This window comes from Helianthus annuus, chromosome 10 (genome assembly GCF_002127325.2).
Source record: "Helianthus annuus cultivar XRQ/B chromosome 10, HanXRQr2.0-SUNRISE, whole genome shotgun sequence".
Classification (NCBI taxonomy): Eukaryota; Viridiplantae; Streptophyta; class Magnoliopsida; order Asterales; family Asteraceae; genus Helianthus; species Helianthus annuus.
The window spans coordinates 152,065,143-152,071,640 of NC_035442.2; the positions used below are offsets into that span (position 1 = coordinate 152,065,143).

The following is a 6,498-nucleotide window of genomic DNA, read 5'->3' on the forward strand; positions in this document are numbered from 1 at the left end:
AAGGAGCACGTTTTTTAGTTTCCGATTATAACTACCACAATTACTACTTTTCTAAAGTTGGCCTAAAATGGTAGAGTTGGGAAAGTTGGAGCTTTCTCCAAGTGAGATACAGTTTTAAGTTACGAGGTCAAAGAGAGCTGTTTTTCAACCTGAAGATAGTGAACTCTTTGAGCTTAATTAGTAGGAAAAATGTGATATAGTCATAAAGCTCGAGACACAATTCAACATAAATTTCCTAACATAGCTGTTGAGTGCCTCAAGTATGGGTTAGATATATAACCCGTGACTCGATTCATATGGTTCCTGCTACTCATTACCTGTGTGGTGGGGTTCAGGCTGTGCTTCAATGGGAGTGGACTTTATGTTCAGGTGAGACTTTCTACTCATATATCTTTTTTCGCGCATTTCGGGTCTACCGAACCACTTTTATGTACATTTTCCGAAACTTCTGATCAAATAGTCAATGCATTAGATGGTATTTTATACGTTACTAATTTACATTAAATATGTTGCTTTTTATGGGTTCATGCCCTTTTAGTTGGGGTTCTCTAAATTAAAAGCATAACATCATTTACACATAATAGTTTTAGTAGAGTTTATTCTTGGTTTTTTCAAGTGAAATCCATGTAAGCTTAAATTTAAGGTTAACCAATATTTAACAAGATGTAGTTCAAAACTTTGATTTCAAATTCGGTAAGGTGTTGTATTTTGGTTTATTTTTGCTCGAAGCGAACTAATATAAAAAAGTCTGGTGATTATTAATTAAGTTCGGGTCCTGTATAACATTTTAAAAAAATGTCTTACTTTTGTTCATTAAACACCCTTAACTTTTTTTCTTTTTTCAAAAATGCCCTTTCTAATAAAAAATTCTTTTAGAAAACCCTTGATATCACCTTCACCTTATTTTATATGAGCATGCAATTTCTTTTGTAGTTATGTGGTGATGACGCTTCTGAAGGTGTGTTTGTCGGGGCCTTTCTCTCCATGTCATCAACAGCAGTGGTAGTTATACATATCATAATTGAACATTCAAGCCATTTATTGAATTTTTTATTTTAAAAATGTCTTGGTATAGCATAGGTTTTGAAGTTTCTGATGGAAAAGAATAGTATTAGCACTCTCTATGGTCAGGTCACTGTTGGTACCCTTATTTTGCAAGTAAGTTTCTTCTTTATTTTATTCGATGAAGTGGTAATAGAAAAGACAACCATTAAGGTGGCATTCTAGAGAGTTTATCAAGGGTAAAATCCAGAAACGGAGTCAAATTGCTTATATTAGACAAGGACGGCAAACCTACCGATAAAACATCAAATGTTGTTTATAAGGAAGTGTTTAACAAATTGTGAACTTTGTCTTCTTTGTTTGTTTTCAATTACGTGTAATGTTGATAAAGATGTTTGTAGTTCAACGTTTATTTAATTAAGATGTTTACTTAGATGGCGTTGAATAATATTAATTATTGTTGGTCCACCCGTGTAACACACGGGTACTTAGACTAGTTTACAAATAAAACAACACAACTTTGAATGGATCAAACCGATTGAATATGGTAAGATAATTAAACCATTATTTGATTAAGGTACAACCACTTAAGCACAATTTATAACCATACATGCATGCAAAACAGATTGAATTTGGTAAGGTAATGAAACCATTATTTGATTGAGGTACAACCACTTAAGCACAACTTACAACCAATATTTGATTAAGGTACAACCACTTAAGTATAACTTACAATCAAACATGCATACTTTGATTAAGGTACAACCATTTAATCATAACTTACAATCAAACATGCATACAAATGTTTCAAATTAATAGTATATAAATATTTTCTTATTTTATTTGTTAAATGTTAAAAAAAAAGTGGAAGATTTAAAAAAAAAAAATAATAAAGTGGTGGGGTAGGATCATCCTCCCATTTCCACTAATTTTGTGGGATGGTGATGTGGCGCCTAGGTGACGGATCATCCTCCAAGGGAGGATCATCCTCATACCATGTAGCCTTATACCAAAACGTACATAAAAATATGCATGTAAAAATGGTTTTTTTAAACGAAAACGTATTATATTTAACCTGACTCGTCTATAAAAAAAAAGTTTACGTCGAAATGTAGAACCAAATCATATTTATACATACCAGTACATAAAATATGCACGTAAAAAATAGTTTTTAAGTAAAGGAAGTATAGGGGTAAAGCGAAACAAAATATTAGTAAAAAATTTAATAGGTTAAAAACGTTCGTAAAACCGTGCCAAGTAAGTAACACCAATGCCACAACAACATCGACTCTCAACATCGTAAAAATAAAATAAATAAAATGGTAAAAATTACACTGAACGAAAAGCAGACGAAAATCATTGAACCACGCATACCCGTTACAGTGTGTTAATGCGAAGAAATTAACCAGAAACGTAAAACGTAGAAAATAATAACTTAGTCGATCTAGGACCCCCCCCCCCCCCGTTGCGGCGAGCTTTTCAAAAGGGAAAAATGGACGCGTTGTGACGGGTTTGTCAAATATGAAAAAATAGAGCAAAAAACGTTGAACCTCACATACACGCTACGAGATGTTAACTCGCAAAATTTAGAACGAAACGTAAAATGAAAAATTTGCGAAAGATAAAAAGTATGGGGGACCAAAGTTGTAAATAATAAAGTGTTGTGTTAAATTATAAAAGATGGAAAACTTTGGGTTAAAAGTAAAAAAAAATTAAAAAGGGTTAAAATACAAAATATGAAATGTTTGGGTTAAAAGTGAAAAATCAAGTTTTTTTTTAAAAAACTCCCGAAGCTTGGAGTACAACTTCTAATGCACAAAAAAGTTGCTTATTTATAGTGTAATAATAATAAATAGTACAAAACTAAAAATAAATAGTTCATTATAATAAATAACTAGATTGTTTATCCGCGCGTTGCGGAGATACGTGATCGTGGGCATTCGATCGGTATCGGGTAGGTTTGTTATAGTTCTGGTATGATACATGCACTCGATATAGAAATCAACACATGTTTTACATGGAGAGAAACGAAAAAACAAACACCATTACCGACATGATGTTATCCGAACGGTATCAATCAGTTCAAATCGTCACGGTTAGGGATGGGCGTGGTACCGGTACCGAAAATACCGATACCGAAATTCACCAAAACTGGGTACCGGTACCGAAATAATCGATACGGTACGCGAACCGGTACGGTACTGGTATTTGAAGGTAAAATTCGGTATTTTCCCAGTACCGATAAAGAAAATCACAAAAAGTGGGTACCGGTACCGAAAAATTCGTTATGGGAAATTCGGTACCGGTACCCAGTACCAAATGCTCATCCCTAGTCACGTACTGGTAATGAAAGAAAACAAAAACCAAAAAAAAAAGAATACATGTACATGTACCAATGTTATTCGGTAGGGTACATCAGTTTTTTAAAAGCAAAAGTAATAAAAATAAGTAGCGGTACTGATACCAATGTTGTTCGGTAGGTTTCGGTTTGGTTAACTAAGATAGCATAACAAAATTCATTACCAAACATAAACCATACAAATGAGTACATGTACGTGTAGCGATGTTGGACAGGGTATAATAGCGATACGATGTCAGTTTATTGAAAACAAAAATAATATAAATAAATAAAAGTTTATCAAAAACAATATAAATAAATATTGGCACCGATACATATATTATTAGGTCGGTTTCGGTTCTTTTTTGGTATGATGGCAGGACAATTCGTTTTCTATACAATTTATACTGCAATGTTGAAAAAGAAAAACAATCGGTTTCAGTTCGGTTTAGTACGATGGTAACACATTATCCGTTTTCAATAAATTTATATTGCAATGTCGAAAAAATAAACATAGAACGTAAGTTATTAGAAAAATAACCAAAACATATGATAAATAAAATATAATAAAAAAATTGAAGACTTTGTTTTAATTATATATATAACTAATTAAATATTATTAAAAAAATAAAACAATTATTTAAAAAGTCAAAAAACACTGTTCATGATGAATTTGTTTTAATATGTATAACTAGTGTGACTCCCTCCGCGTTACGCGGCGGAAATTCGGTTGGTATCAGTTTAGTTCGTTACGGTACTGACACTCAATATAAGAACCAAAAAAAGTTAAGTCATCTTTTACATTAATAGAAAACCCTTAAAATGAACACCGGTTCCGGCTTCGATAGTAGCGATACAGATACTAATGCTCGGTAAGAATCAGTTAAGTTCGTTACAGTACCGACGCTCATAGCCTACGACACCGAAAAGAACTCTATATTGAATGCAAACCTGCGTATTCAATCGAAATACACATATGCATATTCAGTTTTTTAGCTTTAAAAAGTTACTAAACGCAAGCTATTACAAAAAATCAAATTCAATAATAAATCAAATAAGCACAAATACCTAAAAATTATTACTTAGTCTTCATCATACTTCTAAACTAACATATAAAGTTATAGTTATTATTAGTTAATTAATTACCTAAGTAATGAGTGTATATTATCTTTTGATGGTTAGTTAAAATTGAAGACTGTAATCATATTATGTATCAATAATATCAGTAGTATTACCTAATTAATTACTAATCACATTATGTATTCGTAATTTTTTTTTTTGAAATGTCAACTTTCTTTTGTTAGGCCACCACACTCTCTAAATTGAAGAGCCCCGTTGTCCCATGCTAGGCAGACTATGTTGTCTTAACCTGACTCACACTGGCTTCAGAGTTTGGCTTGAGTGTTCTCCCAGGGAACCATACCCCCAACAACCACTTGACAAACGTTGTGCTACCACAAAAGCTGAATACTCTCTGATGTAACATACGATAGGACGAAAACCTGAGTGGACTTAGGATATAAATTATTATTATTGTTATTATTATTATTATTATTATTATTATTATTATTATTACTATTATTATAGTATGTACAGCTCACATTTTCTCCCATTGCCCTTTGACAGCTCTTCTTATCTATTTGTTTTTATATCTCCGCCTATCTCATCTTTGGAATATTTATTGCTTTCTTCCGGTAATTGATATTTTTTCAGTTCGTTATGGGTTTGACACTCATATAGTAATCGAAAGAGAAAACCTTACATAAACCAAAATCAATAAAAACGAATATCAATAACGGTACCAATGTTGTTCAGTTGATATCTGTTCGATTGGTTTGCGTTCTATGTCTATTTTTTCAACATTATAATATAAACTCTATTGAAACGGATATTGTGCCGCTATCATACAAATATGTACCGAAACAAACTGAACAACATTTGTATTGGCACTGCTATTTTTTTTACTATTTTTGTATTTTATAATCTAACACCATATCGCTATGTACCAAATCGAACAACATTGGTACCGGTATGTATTATTTTTATAGTTTATTGTCTACCAATGTATATCATGCCGCTATCGTAATGTACCGTACCGTACCAAAACCGAACGAAATAAATAAGTTCAATAACGACATTTAGATTTATTGTTTTTTCATTCGATAAACTGACATTGTATCACTACCATATCGTACTCAGCACCATTAGTACCGATACATGTATTCATCTTTACGGTTTCCCGTTTTTTATTCATTTATACGAATCTATCTGCAACAATAAATGAATATTGGTACAAGTATCAAGAGAATACAAACATAGTGATACCGTTCGAACAACATTGGTGTCGGTATTGGTGTGTTTTTTTACCGCTATCGGTTGATTATATCGAGTGTGTGTATCGTATCGGTACAATAACGAACCGAATGGATACCGATCCAATGCTTGCGGTAACATATCGTCACCGACAACAATGTTGTTCGAACGGTATCAATATGTTTGTATTTTCATGGTACTTGTAGCGATATTCATTTATTGTTGGCATACAAATGTAGAAATATAAAACAAATATTTAATAATTATCAATTACTTGTAAGATTAAATATATTATGTATTAATATTTAATCTATAGCCATCATAATCATTTACATGATAGAGATCAAAATATATTAGAACCTATTAAATAATTAGTTGGTAATTGTTGATGGACCATATTACCCTTATTAACTAATTAGGGTTTCCTCCTGGGTGCTTATATAAGGAGAGTTATGTGGAGGTTAAAGGGGTTACTCAGTTACACAAATTACACACACCCCATTAGCCATAACATCATAATTCGACCTCATTTCCAAACCGATACCCTTTTCGGTTTTCTAAGTCCCCATCATTAGTCAGCACCCTAAGGAGGAACCAGATCACGATGACAAGCATGTCGAACTCCATTACTGGATTCTCCAACGCACTGTCTGCTATAACAGGTATGTTTTATTGTTTTCCTTCATGTATAAACAGAACTGAACCAACATGTGGTATTAGAGCATATGTTGATTAGTCAGTTCTGTTTTGCATCCGAAAATCTGGATTAAATCTGGAAAACAGACTTGAAAACTATAACAGAATCCGTTTTCTGCCATCCGAAATATCATTCCGGATGGATCACA

The 6,498-nt window shown here is 32.5% G+C and overlaps 1 long non-coding RNA gene across 1 annotated transcript; it reads left to right on the plus strand.

Annotated features, from left to right (window-relative positions):
* The first annotated feature begins 257 nt into the window (after window positions 1-257).
* On the plus strand, window positions 258-1,145 carry LOC110882963. The gene is made up of 3 exons (XR_002560312.2): window positions 258-369; window positions 934-1,002; window positions 1,081-1,145. It is a non-coding gene; the product is annotated as an uncharacterized LOC110882963 (long non-coding RNA).
* Window positions 1,146-6,498: the final 5,353 nt, after the last annotated feature.